The following is a 23,609-nucleotide window of genomic DNA, read 5'->3' as shown; positions in this document are numbered from 1 at the left end:
GTGGACACTGGCGTCAAAATCTTCGGCTCCGGGAGCACATCGTCCGCACAACAGGGTCCCGGATACGGTGACGACGCAGAGGCAGGGCTAAAGGACCCTGTGGGAGATGTTGGTGAAGGTGTAGTTGGGGAAGTGGGTGGGGAGGTGGCTGGGAGGGGCACGGTGATAATGGGCGCAGGGGTACCCGCGGGAGCCAGGTCCCGGAGGGAGACTGTGTCCTGTCGTCTATCGCGGTGTGCCACATACGCGTACTGAGGGTTCGCGTGGAGAAGCTGAACCCGCTCGACCAGGGGATTGGCCTTATGGCTCCTCACGTGTTTCCGTAGGAGGACCGGCCCAGGTTTCATTAACCAGGCCGGGAGCAAGACCCCGAAGATCGACGTCCTGGGAAAGACAAATAGACGGTTGTGAGAGGTCTCGTTTGTGGCAGTACACAGAAGCGACCGGATGGAGTGGAGCGCGTCAGGGAGGACCTCCTGTTGTATATACTTATTGTTATTGCTGTTCCGTTATTGGTTGTTGCTGTTGTACTATTGGAATGGGAGACTTCTAGACCGTAGGGCCAGAAGGACGGCCTTCCAGACCGTAGCATGCTCCCTCTCCACCTGCCCGTTCCCCCTGGGGTTGTAGCTGGTAGTCCTGCTGAGGGCGAAGCCCTTACTGAGCAGATTCTGATGCAGCTCCTCACTCATCAAAGAGGAGCCCCGATCGCTGTGTATATAGGTGGGGAAACCAAACAGGGAGAAAATGCTGCGCAGGGCCTTGATGACAGTGGCAGAGGACATATCAGGACAAGGGATTGCAAACGGGAAGCGGGAGTACTCATCAACAACGTTGAGAAAGTACACATTATGGTCAGTGGAGGGGAGTGGCCATTTGAAGTCCATGCTGAGGCATTCAAAAGGGCGGGAGGCCTTCACCAGGTGAGCCTTGTCCGGCCGATAGAAGTGCGGCTTGCCCTCTGCACAGATTTGGCAATCCCTGGTCACAGCCCTGACATCGTCAGTGGAGTAGGGCAGGTTGCGGACCTTGACGAAGTGAAGAAGCCAGGTGATCCCCGGGTGACAGAGGTCGTTGTTGATGGCCCGTAACCGGTCTGTTTGCGCGCTGGCGCATATACCACGGGACAGGCCATCTGGGGGCTCGTTGAGCTTCCCAGGGCGATACAAGATGTCGTAGTTATAGGTGGAGAGTTTGATTCTCCACCGCAAAATCTTGTCGTTCTTAATCTTGCCCCGCTGCGTGTTATTAAACATGAAGGCAACCGACCGTTGGTCTGTGAGGAGAGTGAATCGCCTGCCGGCCAGGTAATGCCTCCAGTGTCGCACAGCTTCCACAATGGCTTTTGCCTCCTTCTCGACGAAGGAGTGTCGAATCTCAGAGGCATGGAGGGTATGGGAACAAAAGGCGACAGGCCTTCCTGCCTGGTTGAGGGTAGCGGCCAGGGCAAAGTCAGACGCATCGCTCTCCACCTGGAATGGAAGGGATTCATCCGGAGCGTGCATCGTGTCCTTGGCAATGTCAGCTCTAATGCGGTTGAAAGCCAAGCGGGCCTGAGCCGTCAGGGGAATACAGTGGACTTAATGAGTGGGCGGGCCTTGTCCGCGTAGTTGGGGACCCACTGGGCACAATACGAGAAAAACCCAGGCATCGTTTCAGGGCCTTGGGGGAGCTGGAGAAGGGGGCGCATGTGATCGGGGTCGGGCCCTAGGACACCATTTTCCACGACATAGCCGAGGATGGCTAGCCGGGTTGTGCGGAAAACGCATTTCTCCTTATTGTAGGTTAAATTAAGGAGTCGGGCGGTGCGGAGGAATTTGTCTAGGTTCGCGTCATGGTCCTGCAGTTCATGGCCACAGATGGTGACATTATCCAAGTACGGGAACGTGGCCTGCAGCCCTGCGGTCCACCATTCGGTTCATTGTTCGTTGGAAGACCAAAACCCCATTGGTGACGCCGAAGGGGACCCTGAGGAAATGGAAGAGGCGGCCATCTGCCTCGAAGGCAGTGTACTGGCGGTCGTCCAGCCGGATAGGGAGCTGGTGGTACGTGGACCTCAAGTCGACCGTAGAGAAGACTCGATACTGCGCAATCTGATTGACCATATCAGATATGCGTGGGAGGGGGTACGCATCGAGCTGCATGTACCGGTTGATCGTCTGACTGTAGTCGAATGGGGGTATACTACAGGCCTCCCAACAGCCAGCGGGAGATAGAGGAGCAGATAGGTAGACAGATTTTGGAAAAGAGTAAAAACAACAGGGTTGTGGTGATGGGAGACTTCAACTTCCCCAATATTGACTGGGACTCACTTAGTGCCAGGGGCTTAGACGGGGCGGAGTTTGTAAGGAGCATCCAGGAGGGCTTCTTAAAACAATATGTAAACAGTCCAACTAGGGAAGGGGCAGTACTGGACCTGGTATTGGGGAATGAGCCCGGCCAGGTGGTAGATGTTTCAGTAGGGGAGCATTTCGGTAACAGTGACCACAATTCAGTAAGTTTTAAAGTACTGGTGGACAAGGATAGGAGTGGTCCGAGGATGAATGTGCTAAATTGGGGGAAGGCTAATTATGACAATATTAGGCGGGAACTGAAGAACATAGATTGGGGGCGGATGTTTGAGGGCAAATCAACATCTGACATGTGGGAGGCTTTCAAGTGTCAGTTGAAAGGAATACAGGACAGGCATGTTCCTGTGAGGAAGAAAGATAAATACGGCAATTTTCGGGAATCTTGGATGACGAGTGATATTGTAGGCCTCGTCAAAAAGAAAAAGGAGGCATTTGTCAGGGCTAAAAGGCTGGGAACAGATGAAGCCTGTGTGGCATATAAGGAAAGTAGGAAGGAACTTAAGCAAGGAGTCAGGAGGGCTAGAAGGTGTCATGAAAAGTCATTGGCAAATAGGGTTAAGGAAAATCCCAAGGCTTTTTACACGTACATAAAAAGCAAGAGGGTAGCCAGGGAAAGGGTTGGCCCACTGAAGGATAGGCAAGGGAATCTATGTGTGTAGCCAGAGGAAATGGGCGAGGTACTAAATGAATACTTTGCATCAGTATTCACCAAAGAGAAGGAATTGGTAGATGTTGAGTCTGGAGAAGGGGGTGTAGATAGCCTGGGTCACATTGTGATCCAAAAAGACGAGGTGTTGGGTGTCTTAAAAAATATTAAGGTAGATAAGTCCCCAGGGCCTGATGGGATCTACCCCAGAATACTGAAGGAGGCTGGAGAGGAAATTGCTGAGGCCTTGACAGAAATCTTTGGATCCTCGCTGTCTTCAGGGGATGTCCCGGAGGACTGGAGAATAGCCAATGTTGTTCCTCTGTTTAAGAAGGGTAGCAAGGATAATCCCGGGAACTACAGGCCGGTGAGCCTTACTTCAGTGGTAGGGAAATTACTGGAGAGAATTCTTCGAGACAGGATCTACTCCCATTTGGAAGCAAATGGACGTATTAGTGAGAGGCAGCACGGTTTTGTGAAGGGGAGGTCGTGTCTCACTAACTTGATAGAGTTTTTCGAGGAGATCACTAAGATGATTGATGCAGGTAGGGCAGTAGATGTTGTCTATATGGACTTCAGTAAGGCCTTTGACAAGGTCCCTCATGGTAGACTCGTACAAAAGGTGAAGTCACACGGGATCAGGGGTGAACTGGCAAGGTGGATACAGAACTGGCTAGGCCATAGAAGGCAGAGGGTAGCAATGGAGGGATGCTTTTCTAATTGGAGGGCTGTGACCAGTGGTGTTCCACAGGGATCAGTGCTGGGACCTTTGCTCTTTGTAGTATATATAAATGATTTGGAGGAAAATGTAACTGGTCTGATTAGTAAGTTTGCAGACGACACAAAGGTTGGTGGAATTGCGGATAGCGATGAGGACTGCCTGAGGATACAGCAGGATTTAGATTGTCTGGAGACTTGGGCGGAGAGATGGCAGTTGGAGTTTAATCCGGACAAATGTGAGGTAATGCATTTTGGAAGGGCTAATGCAGGTAGGGAATATACAGTGAATGGTAGAACCCTCAAGAGTATTGAAAGTCAAAGAGATCTAGGAGTACAGGTCCACAGGTCATTGAAAGGGGCAACACAGGTGGAGAAGGTAGTCAAGAAGGCATACGGCATGCTTGCCTTCATTGGCCGGGGCATTGAGTATAAGAATTGGCAAGTCATGTTGCAGCTGTATAGAACCTTAGTTAGGCCACACTTGGAGTATAGTGTTCAATTCTGGTCGCCACACTACCAGAAGGATGTGGAGGCTTTAGAGAGGGTGCAGAAGAGATTTACCAGAATGTTGCCTGGTATGGAGGGCATAAGCTATGAGGAGCGATTGAATAAACTCGGTTTGTTCTCACTGGAACGAAGGAGGTTGAGGGGCGACCTGATAGAGGTATACAAAATTATGAGGGGCATAGACAGAGTGGATAGTCAGAGGCTTTTCCCCAGGGTAGAGGGGTCAATAACTAGGGGGCATAGGTTTAAGGTGAGAGGGGCAAGGTTTAGAGTAGATGTACGAGGCAAGTTTTTTACGCAGAGGGTAGTGGGTGCCTGGAACTCACTACCGGAGGAGGTAGTGGAAGCAGGGACGATAGGGACATTTAAGGGGCATCTTGACAAATATATGAATAGGATGGGAATAGAAGGATACGGACCCAGGAAGTGTAGAAGATTGTAGTTTAGTCGGGCAGTATGGTCGGCACGGGCTTGGAGGGCCGAAGGGCCTGTTCCTGTGCTGTACATTTCTTTGTTCTTTGTTCTTTGTTCTTTGAATACCATCCGGTTCGTTTCCCCGGTCCGGACGACCACCACCTGCGCTCTCCAGGGGCTGTTGCTGGCCTCGATGATCCCTTCCTCCAGGAGCCGCTGAACCTCTGAACTGATGAAGGCCCTGTCCTGAGCACTGTACCGTCTGCTCCGGGTGGCGACGGGCTTCCAGTCTGGGGTGAGGTTCGCGAAGAGCGAGGGAGGGGCGACCTTCAGGGTTGCGAGGCTACAGATCGTGAGAGGGGACAGAGGTCCCCCGTATTTTAGTGTTAGGCTTCTGAGGTTGCACTGGAAATCTAACCCGAGCAGGAGGGGAGCGCAGAGATGAGGGAGGACGTAGAGCTTAAAGTTAGTGTACTCTACGCCTTGTATTGACAGGTTTGCGACGCAATACCCCCGGATCTGTACGGAGTGCGAACCGGACGCGAGGGATATAGTCTGCGAGACAGGGAGGACCTGGAGGGCGCAGCGCCTTACCATATCCGGGTGGACAAAGCTATCTGTGCTCCCGGAGTCGAAGAGGCAGGACGCCTCCTGCCCGTTGAGTTTGACAGCCATCATCGAATTTCGCAGATGGTAAAGCCGGGACTAGTCGAGCTGGACTAAACTGAGGTAATGGGAAGGACTACCTGTGGCAGCAGCGTGACACAAAATGGCGGTGTCGACGATGTCGGCCAAGATGGTGGCGCCCATTGGTCGCACGCGGCGGGCCACTTCGGTGACGACGACCAAGATGGCGTCCTCCACGGGTCGCACGCGACGGATGACGCGTCGGAAGGGGGCAGTCCCGGTAGGTACGATGCCACGTTGTGGGATCTGTGAGCCTCAGGCCGACCGGCTTTTGATTTTGGGGCTTTAGAGCGGCTCAGACATACCTTCGCAAAATGACCTTTCTTGCCGCACTCATTACATACAGCGCTGCGTGCTGGGCAGTGCTGCCGGGGATGCTGGCCCTGCCCGCAGAAATAACAGCAAAATCCTCCGGAGCTGGCCGTCAGCCGTGCAGCGCAGGAGTGAGATACGCCTGGGTCGGATGATGGCGTCGCCTCTGACGTCCCCGAGGATGCCGCGTAGTCGGACCGGAAGGCCTCGAGGCTCTGGAAAGCCACTTCTAATGAGGTCGCCAGCTTCACTGTCGCCTCGAGGTCGAGAGCCCCTTTCTCGAGGTGGCGCTGCTGGACATAGCTGGACCAGACTCCAGCCACATAAGTGTCCCGAATCATTAGCTCCGAATGCTCCGATGCAGAGACCGCCCGTCAGTTACAACTCCGGGCGAGTACCCTCAACTCACGAAGATACTCTGTGAGCGACTCACCCTGGCGCTGACGCTGCGTGGTGAGGAGGTGTCGGGCGAGGACCTCGTTGACCGGCCTCACAAACTGTTCCTTGAGTACAGCCTCCATATACGAGCCCGCATCTCGGATTAACTGGAAGATCCGGTGGCTCACCCGGGCGTTGAGGAGACGTTGCTTGAGTGCCGGGGAAACCACAGCAGTCGAGGATTCGAGGTAGGCCTCGAAGCAACTGAGCCAATGCTCAAAGATAGCCGGCGCTTCAGCGGCCTGCGGGTCCAGTTCGAGACGTTCAGGTTTGAGGGCAGCATCCATTATCAAAATTTTAGCTTATTAAATTGATAGACATCAATTCAGACGAGCCGCTGAGAAGCAGTGAACCGATGCTTTAATAAGCTAAATATGTGTCGACCTGTAGCTCCTCCCGCACTGCAGGGCTGACCCAGGTCAACAGGCTTTATACCTCCACAGCTGGGCGGAGCCACAGGCGGAGCCAACAGCAGCACCAATAATAACATTCGAACAGTACAACAGCAACAACCAATAACAGAACAGCAATAACAATAAGTATATACAACAATGGAGATAACAATACTAATAGAACAGTAGAACATATATACAACAACCTTACGTAGCCATACATGGCTCACCACAGTCACCTAACACATCTCAAAGGTATGCCTGATTTCTGACTATCCGAGACTGGAAGATCTGGGCCATTACCTTTCGTGGCCACTTGGTGGAGGTTGAAATGTAACTGTGCCATCAGTAAATTACATTTCTGATAAATGGCTAAAGAAGGAAAACCTAGACCTTAATCTGCATGGGAAGGTGGAAAGCAATAGCATGGAATAAATCTTTATTTAAAAAAAAATGTATTTTATTCCAAATGTATTCAAAAATACAAAAACATCAATAAATCGGAAAACATTCTCCACATCTCACAGTTTACAGTTTGTACAAGTTTTCCCCCCTTTTCACCCCCTCCCCTCCCGCCTCTCCTGCCCCCCGCGATGAACAATTCCACAAACATGGTCATGAGCAGTCCCCACCGGGTCTCCAAGCCCTCTGCTGATCTCCTCAATTGAAACTTAACCTTTTCCAGCCAGAGGAAGTCATACAGGTCGCCCAGCCAGGCCGCCACCCACGGTGGCATTGTCGACCGCCATTCCAAAAAATTCCTTCACCAGGCAACTAGAGAGACGAAAGACACAACATCGGTCTTCCTTCCCTCCATCAACTCCGGCATTTCTGATACCCCAAAAATCGACACCTTAGGTCCTGCCTGGCCTCTATCCCCATAATCTTTGCTATTTTTCCAACTTCTCATAGCCCCAGAACATATGTGCATGGTTCACTCTTCCTTGCCCACACTTCTCACTCATCTTCGACCCCGCTGGAAGAACCCACTCATCCTCGCCTCAGTCATGTGCACTCTGTGTACCATCTTAAACTGTATCAAACTCATCCACGGTGTATTTTGGCAGCTTGGGATACCCTCTCCATACCTTCTGTACAAAGTCCCTCACTTGCATATACCTGAATTTGCTACCCTCTCCCGTAGCTCTTCCAGACTTGCAAATCTCTCCTCCAGATATAGATCCCTCGTCCTCACCAGCCCACCTCTTTCCACCTCCTGTACATACCATCTATTTCCCCTGGCTTGAACCTGTGGTTCTCACACAATGCTGTTAACACCGACATCCCCTCCATCCTAAAGTGTCTCATCATCTGGTTCCACACCCTAATCGTGGCCTGCACAGGGTCTAAATATACCTCCTCGGTGCCAGCAGAAGCGCCGCTGTCACCATGGCCTTCGGGCTGGACCCTCTACAGGACTCCTCCTCCATCCTAACCCCTCTCCTTCCCACCACCGCCACACTATCTCCGCATGAAATGAAAAATGAAATGAAAATCGCTTATTGTCACAAGTGGGTTTCAAATGAAGTTACTGTGAAAAGCCCCTAGTCGCCACATTACAGCGCCTGTTTGGGGAGGCTGGTACGGGAATCGAACCATGCTGCTGGCCTGCCTTGGTCTGCTTTAAAAGCCAGCTCTTTAGCCCTGTGCTAAACCAGCCCCGCCACCCAATGATAGTGCAGCAGATTCGGTAATGCCAACCCCACTTTCTGCCTCTGCAGCAGGGCCCTCGTTACCCTAGGTACCTTGCTCGCCCATATAAACTCCAAGATCGCTGCATCCAGCTTCTGGAAAAGGCCTTCAGAATGAAGATCGTGAGAGTCTGGAATACAAATAGGAACCTGAGCAGGACGTTCATTTTCACCACTTGGACCCTCCCCACCTGTGTCAGGTGCAACGTATGCCATCTCCTAAGGTCCTCTTTTACCTCCTCCATGAATTTTGTTAAGTTCCATTTGTGCATCATCGCCCACTCCCCTGTCACCTGGACCCCGGATATCTAAACCTGTCCCTGGCTACCCTAAATGGCAACACCCCCAAATTGGCTCCCCAACCTGCCTGGTTCACTGGAAACACCTTGCCTTTTCCCACATTCAACTTATAGCCCGAGAAGGCCCCTAACCTCTAATAAGCCCATAATTCACCCCATTATTCTGCAGTGGGTCTGATACGAACAGCAGCAGGTTGTCTGTGTTCCCTACTCTCTCTCATAACCCCCTGCCTGACCCCCTAAGGGCCATCGCCAAGGGTTCTATCGCCAGCACGATCAACAGTGGCGACAGCGGACACTCCTCCCTCGTTCCCCTATGCAAGCTGAAGCTCCTGAAACCCATCCCATTTGTCCATACACTAGCCACGAGGGCCACGTACAGCAGACACACCCATGCCACTTCGGCCCGAACCCAAACCTTCCCAAAACCTCGAACAGGTACCACCGCTCCACCCAGTTGAAAGCCTTCTCTGCGTCCCAGGATACCAATACCTCCGGTACCCATCCCTTTGACGGGGTCACAATGTCATTTAGTAACAGCCACACTCGAGCGGGTCCTTCCCCTTCTTCGGGATTAGCGTGATTGTCACTTGTGTCAGTGTCTCCAGCAGTTCCCCCTTCTCCAGCGCCTTGCTAAATGCCCCCAATAAATGTGGTGTCAAATCTTCAAACTCCTTATAATCATATATAATTTACAGTGCAGAAGGAGGCCATTCGGCCCATCGAGTCTGCACCGGCTCTTGGAAAGAGCACCCCACCCAAGGTCCACACCTCCACCCTAACCCCATAACCCAGTAACCCCACCCAACACTAAGGGCAATTTTGGACACTATGGGCAATTTAGCATGGCCAATCCACCTAACCCGCACATCTTTGGACTGTGGGAGGAAACCGGAGCACCCGGAGGAAACCCACGCACACACGGGGAGGATGTGCCATGGGTGATGGGAGAGGTACTGGGTATGGTGGAGGAGTGGACTAGATTATCTCGGAGGGAATGGTCTCTGCGTAATGCTGAAAGGGGGAGTGAAGGGAAGATGTGTTTAGTGGTGGCATCACACTGAAGTTGGTGAAAATGGCGGAGGATTATGCTTTGCATACGGAGGCTGGTGGGATGAAATGTGAGAACGAGAGGGACTCTATCCTTGTTCTGGGAGGGAGGGGAGGGGGCGAGGGTAGTGGCGTGGGAGATGGACCGCACACTGTTGAGGGCCCTGTCCACAACTGTAGGTTGTTGTTTGTTTGTCCCTTGTATGTTTTCCATCACCCTTCTCAACCCCAACGGCTTCTTCAGCGCCTGCCTCCTCTCCTCATTCAGCCGTGGGAATTCTAGCCGATCCAGAAACCGTCCCATGTCCTCTTCCACACCCCCCGGATCGGCCGTATTCAATTTCCCATCATACTTCCTAAACCCTGTCACGATATGCAGACACACACATAATGATATACAGACAAGCAGCTAATGGACACAGAGAACAGGACATGCCCAATAAGCAGGCAGGACACTCAGGGGTGGGATCTGACTATAAAAGACACGAGGCACTCACACTCCGCCTCTTTCCACTGATGAACATCTAGAGAGTCAGTCAAGGGTGTTGTTACAATCTCACACCTCCACCATGTGGCTAAGAGCTAGTCTGGTTCAGTCAGACAGAGTAACCACACTTAAGTTAGCAGAGAGTCCAACTCACAGAGAACTGTGCTAACTGTGCTATTAGTTCAATAAACCTGATTGAACTAACTTCAAGGTCTGGAGTATCTTTCTGATCTAAGCTGCATCCGGTTGCAGCCAGTGTTAGACCAGAGCACCTAATACTACAAACCCTTTATTTATTTTCCCCGTCTCCAACACAACCTCCCCCCCTTCTCTGTCCGTTCCCTCAGGGGACGAGGCCTGCTTCTATAGCCGATTGGCTAGCATGCGGTTCACCTTCTCTCCATATTCATATTGCACCATCTCGCCCTCCGTAGCTGCCCAACCGCCTTCCCCATCGTCTGCCTGTCGAACTGCCCCTCTAATTTGCTTCTCTTCGCCAATCCCTCCTTGGTGGGGGCCCTCAAATATACCCTGTCCACCTCGCCTAGCCAATCCATTAACCGTCCATACTCCTCCCTCCTTCCCCTATCTCTATGTACCTTGAGTGAGGTAATCTCTCCCCGAACAACCACCTTCAAGGCCTCCCAGAATGTGGCCGCTGATACCTCCCCATTCTGATACAGCTCCACATAGTCCTTAATCACCGACTGCACCTTGTCACAGAACCACTTGTCCGCCAAGAGCTCCAAGTCTAACCTCCATCCCGGCCTCTGCTCCTGCCTCGAGCTAAGTCTGACTCCCAGCCAATGCGGTGCGTGGTCAGAAATTACGATTCCCGCCTACTCCGCCCCCACCACCCCCACCAGCATGTCTCGGCTCACCAGAAAAAAATAAGTTCTGAAGTATATCTTGTACATGTGCGAGAAGAAGGAGTACTCTCTCTCCTCCTGGTTCCTAAACCTCCATGGGTCCACGATTCATAGAATCATAGAATTTACAGTGCAGAAGGAGGCCATTTGGCCCATCGAGTCAGCACCAGCTCTTGGAAAGAGCACCCCACCCAAGCCCATACCCACACCCTATCCCCATAACCCAGTAACCCCACCCAACACTAAGGGCAATTTTGGACACTAAGGACAATTTAGCATGGCCAATCCACCTAACCTGCACATCTTTGGACTGTGGGAGGAAACCGGAGCACCCGGAGGAAACCCACGCACACACGGGGAGGACGTGCAGACTCCGCACAGACAGCGACCCAAGCCGGGAATCGAACCTGGGACCCTGGAGCTGTGAAGCAATTGTGCTAACCACTATGCTACCGTGCTGCCCACCCTTTCCATACATCCTCCCAGCTCCTTCGCCATCCTCGATCGTCCCAATGACTTGGGGCTCGACCTCTCCACCCACGGCTCCAGCACACAATTAATGTCCCCGCCCATAATCAACTGCTGCGTGTCCAGGTCTGGATGTGCTCCCAGCAGCCCCTTCACAAACCCCATGTCATGCCAATTCGGTGCATAAACGTTTACTAGCACCGCCGGCATCCCCTATTACACCCTGCTGACTAACACGTAACTCTCCCCTGGATCCCGCACACCTTGACACCTACAAACCCCGTCTTTTCACTTAACAGGATGGCCACCCACTGCGACTTTGAATCAAACCCCGAGTGGAATACCTGACCCACCCATCCCTTTCTCAACCTAACCTGATCCTTCACCCGGAGGTACATCTCCTGCAGGAAGACCCACCTTCAAGCTCCTCATGTGTGCAAATACCCAAAACCTCTTCACCGGCCCATTCAGCTCCTGTACATTCCATGTTACGAACCTTACCGGACGCTTGCACCTCCATTCCCCTCTACTGTCCGCAATCCTCCCCTGCTGATTCCGTCTCCTTTAATTTCTCCCTAAACCGAGCCAATCCAAGATGACCCCCTTCTCCATCCATGATCCAACTGCTACTCCAACACTGCCATGTCTCCCCCCCCCCCCCCCCCCCCCCACCCCACCCCCTGGCCAACCTCTGCGGCCACTTCTCTCACCTCACTTCCGTTCACTGGCATTTCCTGCCAGCATTGCAGTTCCTGCCAGAAAGATCCTCCTATCTACCCCTCAAATCCTCTCCCACCCTTCCCTCCCTGGTCTTGCAAACGGCTCCCTGTGGACCTCACCCTCCTCCACCCAAACAGAGACACATCCAAAACCACAGGTCACCTACTCCAAAAAATAAAAAAAACACACAGGCGGCAGGAGGAGGATGGGTGTGTGGGGGGGGGGGGGGAAGTTGCCCCCTTAAAAACCTATTACCCTTTAGCGAACAAAATCACCCCAGCCGAGAAGAAAACCCCACCCTCCAGCCCCCACACTGCCCGCATCTTCCGAACTCTGTTGTTCCAACTCCTCCGTCTCCCATCAATGTTCGGTTCTCCCCAGTTTATGGCCTTTAATAAAGTCATTGGCCTCATCTGGAGTTCCAAAATAGTATTCCCGGCCTTCAAAAGTCGGCCACAGTTTCACCGGGTACAGTACGCCAAACTTGATCTGTCTCCGGTAAAGAGCTGCTTTGGTCTTGTTGAACCCAGCATGCCTGGTAGATTAGGACCGTGTTCCCCTCCCGTTCGCTGATCCGCTTCTCCCTTGCCCACCGCAGGATCTTCTCCTTCTCCACAAACTGGTGGAGCCTCATAATCACTGCCTGCGGCTGCTTCCCCACTTTCGGCTTCTGCCTTAGAGACCTGAGTGCACTAACCCCTCTGGGTCTTGTCCAGCACCTCCTCTACCACCAGCCCTGCCAGCATGCTTGAGGCGCATCTTGTAGCACTCATGCCTTCCACACCTTCAGGTAGGCCAACAATACGCGGGTTCTGCCTTCTAGATCTATTCTCCCGCTCCTCTACCTTTGCCCTTAACAATTTGCAAAGGTCCCCCAGGAGACCTACCTCTGACTCCAATGTCACCACCCGATCACTGTGATCGGACATCATCCTCTCCATCTCCCGGATCTGCGAGCCCTGTGCCTTCAAGCACTTCTTGACAATCTCCATCGAGCCTTTCAAGGCGACCACTCCTTTGATGGTCTTTGATTGCTCTGCCTGTATCTACCTTAGTTGCAGGCAGAACTCCTCTCTAATGAACACCATCAACAGCTCCATCTGGGTTTTCCAGCATGCGACAACCCTTCCCCTTCCGCCATCTTTCCAATTGTTGCTGCGCCACAGGTCTCCTCTAGCTCCTTGGCCAGGTTTTTATCTTTCTTCTGCAGGGTCTGATAACCAGCAAACATGCCACTCCCGGGGGGATCTTCTCCTCCATACATTCAGCTGCGCTTTCCCATCAGAATTCCCCCATTTTCGAGTAAAAAGAGCTCAAATTGAGCCAGAGCTCCTCTGTGTACGACCACTCACTCCATGTCCGCCTCCGGACTGAGTCCGCAGCCGCCACTCTGAGCTGTCCGCCGGGTGGAACCATGAGTGAACCATGCCGGTGGGAACTCGGCAGTTGCCGGTGGAGAATTGCCGCAGGGGTCTCTTTCAATGGCCCCGACCAGCGCCGCATCGACCGCGCGTGCGATTGGCAGCGATTCTCTGATCCCCGGAGAACCGCGGGAGCGGCGCGGACCCGATCGCGGGTCAGATGGCCATTCTCAGCCCCCACGCCGAGCGTGATTGCCCCATGTCTGCCCTGCCAACTCTCCCCCTCCCCCCCCCACACACATAGACACACACATAGACACACACATACATACACACAAGCCCTTTTCCACCCATAGTGGGAGGGGTTAATACTGACACCCTGGAGCTGACAAAAGTGTTGAGCATTGTAGTTTGCAATTGTCTGGCTGATGTTAAAATAGTCTGAATGATGAAATATGGATTGAGGTCTTTTTACAGTGAATGCACTTTGACTGTGCATTATTATAATTGTACACAGGCAGAGAGAGTAATGGAGCAAAATCAGCCTCATTATGTTATCTTTTTGGTCTACTAACTGCCCAATTTTTCAATATTGTAGCCTATTGTCAAATTTAGGCATAACCATTTTGAAACACGGGATTTGCTTGAATGGAATTTCAAGAAAGAAATAAACAGTCAATCATGATGTATTTGCATAATGATCCTTTAACATTTCTCAAGCATTCAACAAACCTCTTAAATGAAAGGCAAAACACTGCGATGCAAACAAAAAAATGCCAGAAATATGTTGCCGACCAGAGATCTTTGGAGAGGGAAACAGAGTTTAACATTTCTTAGACCTCTTAATCACTGAATTTGGTAATCCAGCCGCAATCTATTTGACACATGAATGGAAAAGACAACTGCACAAGGTGCAAAGCTAGCTAACTTCGCCATCAGTCAATTTTGCATTACTGTCATTGGCTGATTTCAATCTGTAGTGAGATTAACAGAAATTACGTTTGTTGAAAAACAGGCAAAAAATGCTCAACTTCAGGGATAAGTGTTTTCAATAATGTTGCAAGTAAGGTATCAATTAAAAAACAGGGATATGCAAATTACATTAAATGTGCATGAAGGCAAAATAAATATTTGTAAGAGAATAATTCACATTGACAAACTGACTCTGAGTCAGTCCTCACCAGACTCCGCTGTTACCTTCTTCCCCGCTGTTACCAAACACCTAAACGCCCCTCTTATGGGCTGACCTGATTAATACTACACCCCTGTATGCTTCACCCGATGCCGGTGTCTATGTATTTACATTGTGTACCTTGTGTTGCCCTATTATGTATTTTCTTTTTATTTTATTTTATTTTCATGTATTTAATGATTTGTTGAGCTGCTCGCAGTAAAATACTTTTCACTGTACCTCGGTGCACGTGACAATAAACAAATCCAATCCGTGGCGGCATGGTAGCACAGTGGTTAGCACAGTTGCTTAACAGCTCCAGGGTCCCAGCTTCGATTCCCGACTTGGGTCACTGTCTGTGCGGAGTCTGTATATTCTCCCTGTGTCTGCGTGGGTTTCCTCTCACAGTCCAAAGATGTGCAGATTAGGTGGATTGGCCATGATAAATTGCCCTTAGGTTAGGTGGGATTACTGGATTACAGGGATAGGGTGGAAGTGTGGGCTAATGTAGGGTACTCTTTCCAAGAGCCAGTGCAGATTCGATGCGCCGAATGGCCTCCTTTTGCACTGTAAATTCTATGATTCCATGATAAGTCCTCATTGTTTAAAACCTAAATTAAACAAAGCTGCATCGAAGAATAGAATTAAGTATTTGTCAACGAGAGAGGACGTCTGAACGTCTGGTGGCAACATGTAGGGGAAAAGTCAAACATGAGGTGGTCCCTGCCAGAGAACTTTATTTAAGCCCTTTTTGCCTGCTTTTTGTCGGAAATTTGGGCTCAAGTTTGTTTTTATTGATGGGTTAAGTATCCCACATCAACGGGATACCCAATAGAAACTGGACCAGGCAGCAGAAAAAAAATAGAACCAGTGTCAAATTTGGAAGCTTTGAGAGTCCTGTCTAGAAAAACAAAATGGCACAGCTACCAGGGTCCACTCCACTAACTGTTCAATTCTTAGTGGTGGAACTACAGAAATTACGGCAAGAGGTCTTTGAGGACCATGAGAAACGATTGAGGCGGCAATGTCCTTAATTCGAGCGGCCTTGGCTGTGGTCTCTCCAATTGTGAAGGGCAAATGTAGCAAAAGCAGCAATGTCTTGGGAGCACAATCACCTCCACATTCTTCTCCAGACCATATACCATTCTGACTTAGACATTTGCAGCTATACCTTCATTGATGTTCGGTCAATAGCCTGTAATTTCCATTTAATCTCATTTTGGAAGCACCAATCACTGCAAGGAACCAAAAGAAGCAACAGGTCTGAGAAGAAAAAAACATAGGAAAAGCCAAAAGAAGCACGACAAAGATTCCAGATGTTCAAGAAATAGAGCACCCTCCTCCCCAGCATCCCCCCCCACCCCCATCTCCTCAGAACCACCAAAAATGGGCAGTATTTGTACTATTCCCAGCATTGCTCACATCTGAGAAGAAATAATAAAACAGAATCTCCAATGCAAAACATATTTTAATATGAAGAGTAGCTCTTTAAGAGTTGCTGCCACAATGGCATGTTCCCTGTGCCTGGTTAATGTGCACAGGGACACATGCAAATTATTATAACAATTTGACCTCACAAGATCATTTATGCTTCCAGTGCAAAATCACAATTTTATATACACAGTGGTATGGCCCCACCAGAACTGAATAATTGGTCTATAAAAGTAGCAGGTATTCTATCTTTCAACATGCAATTTTTCGCACAATACAGAGCTTGCCTGAAATTTACCTAATAAATTTAAACCACTTCCTTAAGAGAAGTCAAATGCTTTGACTCATAAGTGAGATCCTATGTGAATTGAAGTATTAGGACAATATGTCACAAGACACAAGATGAATGCTAATAAGACCAGTGGGACTGGTGTAAAGAAAATTAGGAGCAGGGTCAATTGCTTGATTGACAATGCAAAGGGGAATTCTTTATTTCAATAAATTAAGCCACACAGGCAGTATTTTCTGGAAAGTTCTTAAGTCAATGATTCAAGTGTTAGAATAACTCGGATCATATTAATTAATATGAATTATTACTCAGCTAAACTTTATATTTAACTTGGGGGGGGTGAATTTTACAGTACCCCACTAGCTTTTTTGAAGGGGCGCATAAAATAAAGCAAGAGCCAGCGTTTCGCCTTCCCACTCATCCCAAACTGCCCGAAGACAATTAACTGCCACTTAAGAGCCTCATTCCACCTCCACCACAACCTTTCAGCCTGAAGGGGGAGGCAGTATGAATGTGCTGGGAAGGAATTGGTGTACTTCCTTTGAGGGATAAGGGGACCTCTGTGCCCATTGGGGCCACCTCCCCCCACCCCCAGCTCCAAGATCATATCCCCCCTTTGTACCTCTCCACTGGCCTCTAAAAGCCTTCCCCCAAACTCCCCTAAGGGGAAGCACGATGGCAAAGTGGTTAGCACTGCTGCCTCACAGCTCCCGGGACCCGGGTTCAATTCCGACCTCGGGTGACTGTGTGGAGTTGGCAAGTTCTTCCCATGTCTGTGTGGGTTTCCTCCGGGTGCTCCAGTTTCCTCCCACAGTCCATAGATGTGCAGGTTAAGTGAATTGGCCATGCTAAATTGCATGCTAAGTATCCAAAGGCTAGGTGGGGTTAAGGGGATAGGGCCTAGGTAGGATGCTCTTTCAGAGGGTCGGTGCAGATTTGATGGGCTGAATGGCCTCTTTCTGCACTGTAGGGATTTTATGATTCTGTTCTATTCTATGAAACCTTGTCCACCACTCACTACTATCTTGTGGAGCTGATAGATGTATAGAGCTGCCACCCAATCTCAAGGGGGGATTTCTTGTCCTGGAGAGGCAGAAGATTAAAAAATGGTAGTTTTACAAATGTTCTTCCTGGCATGTGAGCGTCGCTGGCTGACTACCATTTATTACTCATCCCGAATTGCCCTTGAGAAGGCATATTCTATTGGACTTCACCTTGTTGACACATGTGTAATTAATAAGACTTAATTTGCTAAATAATACTGTACAGAAGTTTAATGATGAAAAGCTTTAATTTGTATGCAATATTGGAATGTTGTTAAGTGGTCCTAAAATTGGAATTTCTTTAAAAGCTCAAATATTGTAATGTAACTTTAAGACAGTACTTGTGGAGTGAACTGAAACTATAACTGGTATATATTTGCACATTTGGGCTCCAGCAAGCCTAGTTTAACAGAAAATAGAAGCTAAATCTACAGTGGGGGTGTGGCGAGAGGAAGTAGTTGTTGAGAGAGAGAATTGGGACTGGGCACTTGTGAGCAAGCCAGCATTTGTGCAGCACATTGCCAGTTGAAGGGTATATGTCACAGGGTTGAGGGGTTGCAATAAGAACTCAGTGTTAGGCTTAGTTAGTGGCTAAAGTAACTGTCACAAGGATGAGGATTGCCATAATATTCCGGCATTTGAGATCAGTGGATCCAGCATAGACAGGTTTGCCAGGGCTAAATTAATTGCCTTAAGAGAGAGGCAACATTCAGCAGGCAGCTGTGAAGTGTGTGGCTTCAAAAGTTAAGGTAGACTAGGAAACTATAGGTTGAAAAAGAATCCACCAAAGTTGAAGTATTTAAGCTGCAAAGGGATTTCTACATATGTTACTGTTAAGTTGATCAAGCTAAAATCTTTTAGGACGTTATGAGTCAAGAGACCAGGTGCTTAGAACAAAGAGAAGACCCCAGAAGTCCTGGATCATGGGAAAACAGACTAATGTGCATTTAATTTTTGTACCATGCATGCCTCAACTAGTGGAATGTTAAGGGAGTTGCAGGGTTTTGACCCAGTGACAGTGAAAGAATAGTGCTATATTTCCAAGTCAGTGTGGCAGAGTGGCACGGTGGTTAGCACTGCTGCCACACAGTGCCAGGAACCTGGAATCAATTCCAACCTTGGGTGACTGTGTGGAGTTTGCACGTTCTCCCCGCGTCTGCGTGGGTTTCCTTCAGGTGCTCCGATTTCCTCCCACAGTTCAAAGATGTGCAGGTTTAAGGTGGATTGGCCATGTTAAATTGTCCCCAAGTGTCCGAAAGGAAAGGATAGGTGGGGTTACAGGGATAGGGCAGAGAGTAGTTCTAGGTAGGGTGCTCTTTCAGAGGATCGGTACAGATTTGATGGGCTGAATGGCCTCCTTCTGCACTGTAGGGTTTCTATGAAGTCAAGATGGTGTGAGACTTGGAGGGGAAGTTGCAGGTATTGGTGTTCCTCTGCGTCTGCTATCTTTCTCCCTCTAGGTGGCAGAGGTCACAGAATTGTAAATGGCTGTTGAGAAGACTTTGTGAGTTGCCGCAGTGCATCTTTCAGATGGTACATACTGCTGCTACAAGGTTTTGCTGCTGCAGCCATTGAATGTTTAAGGTAGTGGATGGGATTCCGATCAAACGTGTTGCTTTGCCTTGGATAATGTCAAGTTTTTTGAGTGTTGTCTGAGCTGCACCCATCCAAGCAAGTGGAAAATATTCCATCACATCCCTAACTTGTGCCTAATGGATGTTGGTCAGGCTTCTGGGAGGGAAGGAAGAAGTAGAAGAGTTGAAGTGCGAGATTAAAGCTGAATCAATGAGACGATGCACTGAAAACCAGAGTGAGTTGGCACAAAGTCAACAAGAAAATAAACAGTGGAAAGAACAGTTGATTGTCCTTCAAGGACGCCTGCAAAAGGAATGCGTAATTGTAGTATGTATAACGAATTATAACGGTTTATTTACAAACGGCATTTACACAATGTCTTTTACGATGGTATCACTACTAGCCCTAGGGTCTACTCTGGCTGCAAATTTCCGTGCTCTGCACCAAGATCCCTGCGCTCGATTCCCATTAGATGATGGGTTCACATGGCCCTCTCAACGTCCGCCTCTTAAAAGTGCCAGCTACTACAATAACCACTCAGCAAATTAAAAACATGTCTTAAGCAGCAAAATGGAAGCACAGCAGAAGCAACACAAGAAGACTCAGCTGAATTACAGAAATGCTCAAGGTGAAGCAAGCGAACTTCATAAAGCAAAGAAAAACCTGTTGAAAGACCTTCAAATGCGACAAAGATTTTCCGCTGGAAAATTGGGAAGGGAAGCCAAATTTAACATCACTCTGAACGAGCTGAAAAGTCAGTTGGCAGAGAAAACTCAGCATTGTTCCATATTCAAGGAGGAAGTCCAAAGCTTCAAGAAACAGAGTTGAAGAAGTAATTGAATGGCAAAGAGGAGAAATGGAGAGGGAAAGCTGCGGAACTCTTCTGGGGCAGGTGTGACCTATATAAGAAGAACAGATTGCATCTAAACTGGAGAGGCATAAATATCCTGGCCACGAGGTTTGCTAGTGTCACACGGGAGGGTTTAAACTAGTATGGGAGGGGGGTGGGCACGGGAGCAATAGGTCAGAAGGTGAGAGCATTGAGGGAGAACTAGGAAATAGGGACAGTATGGCTCTGAGGCAGAGCAGACAGGGTGAAGTTGCTGAACACAGCGGGTCTGGTGGCCTGAAGTGCATATGTTTTAATGCAAGAAGTATTACGGGTAAGGCAAATTAACTTAGAGCTTGGATTAGTGCTTGGAACTATGATGATGTTGCCATGACAGAGACCTGATTGAGGGAAGGGCAGGATTGGCAGCTAAACGTTCCAGGATTTAGATGTTTCAGGCGGGATAGAGGGGGATGTAAAAGGGGTGGTGGAGTTGCGCTACTGGTTAGGGAGAATATCACAGCTGTACTACGGGAGGACATCTCCGAGGGCAGTGAGGCTATATGGGTAGAGATCAGGAATAAGAAGGGTGCAGTCACAATGTTGGGGGTTTACTACAGGCCTCCCAACAGCCAGCGGGAGATAGAGGAGCAGATAGGTAGACAGATTTTGGAAAAGAGTCAAAACAACAGGGTTGTAGTGATGGGAGACTTCAACTTCCCCAATATTGACTGGGACTCACTTCGTGCCAGGGGCTTAGACGGGGCGGAGTTTGTAAGGAGCATCCAGGAGGGCTTCTTAAAACAATATGTAGACAGTCCAACTAGGGAAGGGGATGTACTGGACCTGGTATTGGGGAATGAGCCTGGCCAAGTGGTAGAAGTTTCAGTAGGGGAGCATTTCGGGAACAGTGACCACAATTCAGTAAGTTTTAATGTGCTGGTGGACAAGGATAAGAGTGGTCCTAGGGTGAATGTGCTAAATTGGGGAAGGCTAATTATAACAATATTAGGCGGGAACTGAAGAACCTAGATTGGGGGCGGATGTTTGAGGGCAAATCAACATCTGACATGTGGGAGGCTTTCAAGTGTCACTTGAAAGGAATTCAGGACTGGCATGTTCCTGTGAAGAAGAAGGATAAATATGGCAATTTTCGGGAACCTTGGATAACAAGAGATATTGTACGCCTCGTCAAAAAGAAAAAGGAGGCATTTGTCAGAGCTAAAAGGCTGGGAACAGACAAAGCCTGTGTGGAATATAAGGAAAGTAGGAAGGAACTTAAGGAAGGAGTCAGGAGGGCTAGAAAGGGTCACGAAAAGTCATTGGCAAATAGGGTTAAGGAAAATCCCAAGGCTTTTTACACGTACATAAAAAGCAAGAGGGTAGCCAGGGAAAGGGTTGGCCCACTGAAGGATAGGCAAGGGAATCTATGTGTGGAGCCAGAGGAAATGGGCGAGGTACTAAATGCATACTTTGCATCAGTATTCACCAAAGAGAAGGAATTGGTAGATGTTGAGTCTGGAGAAGGGTGTGTAGATAGCCTGGGTCACATTGAGATCCAAAAAGACGAGGTGTTGGGCGTCTTGAAAAATATTAAGATAGATAAGTCCCCAGGGCCTGATGGGATCTACCCCAGAGTACTGAAGGAGGCTAGAGAGGAAATTGCTGAGGCCTTAACAGAAATCTTTGGATCCTCACTGTCTTCAGGTGATGTCCCGGAGTTCTGGTGAATAGCCAATGTTGTTCCTCTGTTTAAGAAGGGTAGCAAGGATAATCCAGGGAGCTACAGGCCGGTGAGCCTTACAGAATTCTTCGAAACAGGATCTACTCCCATTTGGAAGCAAATGGATGTATTAGTGAAAGGCAGCATGGTTTTGTGAAGGGGAGGTCGTGTCTCACTAACTTGATAGAGTTTTTCGAGGAGGTCACAAAGATGATTGATGCAGGTAGGGCAGTGGATGTTGTCTATATGGACTTCAGTAAGGCCTTTGACAAGGTCCCTCATGGTAGACTAGTACAAAAAGTGAAGTCACATGGGATCAGGGGTGAGCTGGCAAGGTGGATACAGAACTGGCTAGGTCATAGAAGGCAGAGAGTAGCAATGGAAGGATGCTTTTCTAATTGGAGGGCTGTGACTAGTGGTGTTCCGCAGGGATCAGTGCTGTGACCTTTGCTGTTTGTAGTATATATCAATGATTTGGAGGAAAATGTAACTGGTCTGATTAGTAAGTTTGCAGACGACACAAAGGTTGGTGGAATTGCGGATAGCGATGAGGACTGTCAGAGGATACAGCAGGATTTAGATTGTTTGGAGACTTGGGCGGAGAGATGGCAGATGGAGTTTAATCCGGACAAATGTGAGGTAATGCATTTTGGAAGGTCTAATGCAGGTAGGGAATATACAGTGAATGGTAGAACCCTCAAGAGTATTGAAAGTCAGAGAGATCTAGGTGTACAGGTCCACAGGTCACTGAAAGGGGCAACACAGGTGGAGAAGGTAGTTAAGAAGGCATATGGCATGCTTGCCTTCATTGGCCGGGGCATTGAGTATAAGAATTGGCAAGTCATGTTGCAGCTGCATAGAACCTTAGTTAGGCCACACTTGGAGTATAGTGTTCAATTCTGGTCGCCACACTACCAGAAGGATGTGGAGGCTTTAGAGAGGGTGCAGAAGAGATTTACCAGGATGTTGCCTGTTATGGAGGGCATTAGCTATGAGGAACGGTTGAATAAACTCGGTTTGTTCTCAATGGAACGACGGAGGTTGAGGGGCGACCTGATAGAGGTCTACAAAATTATGAGGGGCATAGACAGAGTGGAAAGTCAGAGGCTTTTCCCCAGGGTAGGGGGGTCAATTACTAGGGGCATAGATTTAAGGTGCGAGGGGCAAGGTTTAGAGTAGATGTACGAGGCAAGTATTTTACACAGAGGGTAGTGGGTTCCTGGAACTCACTACCGGAGGAGGTGGTGGAAGCAGGGACGATAGTGACATTTAAGGAGCATCTTGACAAATACATGAATAGGATGGGAATAGAGGGATACGGACCCAGGAAGTGTAGAAGATTGTAGTTTAGTCGGGCAGCATGGTCGGCACGGGATTGGAGGGCCGAAGGGCCTGTTCCTGTGCTGTACTTTTCTTTGTCCTTTGTTCTTTGTTCTAACATTCCAAGCTGCAGACAGGTAAAGAAAAGACAGAAGATTGGAAAATGCAAATCTGACACTGAAGTGCAAGCAAAGGTTGAGCTGAATAAAAAGATTCATAAGCTTGTAAAATGATCTGAAAATGAAACAGCAAACAAATATTTGGCTGAAATAGTGAAACAAGCAGAAATAAAGGTTCCATTTGCGATATGTATATATCCAGTGAAAACATGGCAGGCATCATGAGGAAACTTGAGTCCTCTCTGGGAATCAAAGAGGCTCACATTCCCTTCAGGAGGAATGGGACAACTCCCAATGTCCGACAAAGAGACGAGCTGTTAATAAGCAGAAACGCAACTCAAATGAGTGCAGAAAGCCAATCAAATGGAGATAGTCAAGTACTAGGAAGACAAAATACTACTACCATTCCTTCAACCATGACAGACTGAGATGTAGAAGGGCTATCAAGCCATTGGACCACCTGAATTCATAAAGTCAGTGACACGGATGCCGGGGGGGGAGGGGGGGGGGGGGCGGAGAAGGGATAGCAAGTAAACATTGCATTGTAAAACTCGCTTGGAAGGGAGGAATGCTTGTGCCTGAAATCCATTGTAATATAAAGATGCCTGCAGATCAAGGGTTAATATGGGATTGGGATTAGCAGCGTGGTAATAGGCTCAGAGAGAACTCTTGGAAGCAGCCTACCTGCGTGAAGTAG

Source organism: Scyliorhinus torazame, chromosome 2, assembly GCF_047496885.1.
Source record: "Scyliorhinus torazame isolate Kashiwa2021f chromosome 2, sScyTor2.1, whole genome shotgun sequence".
Taxonomy (NCBI): Eukaryota; Metazoa; Chordata; class Chondrichthyes; order Carcharhiniformes; family Scyliorhinidae; genus Scyliorhinus; species Scyliorhinus torazame.
This window is presented reverse-complemented; position numbering follows the sequence as displayed.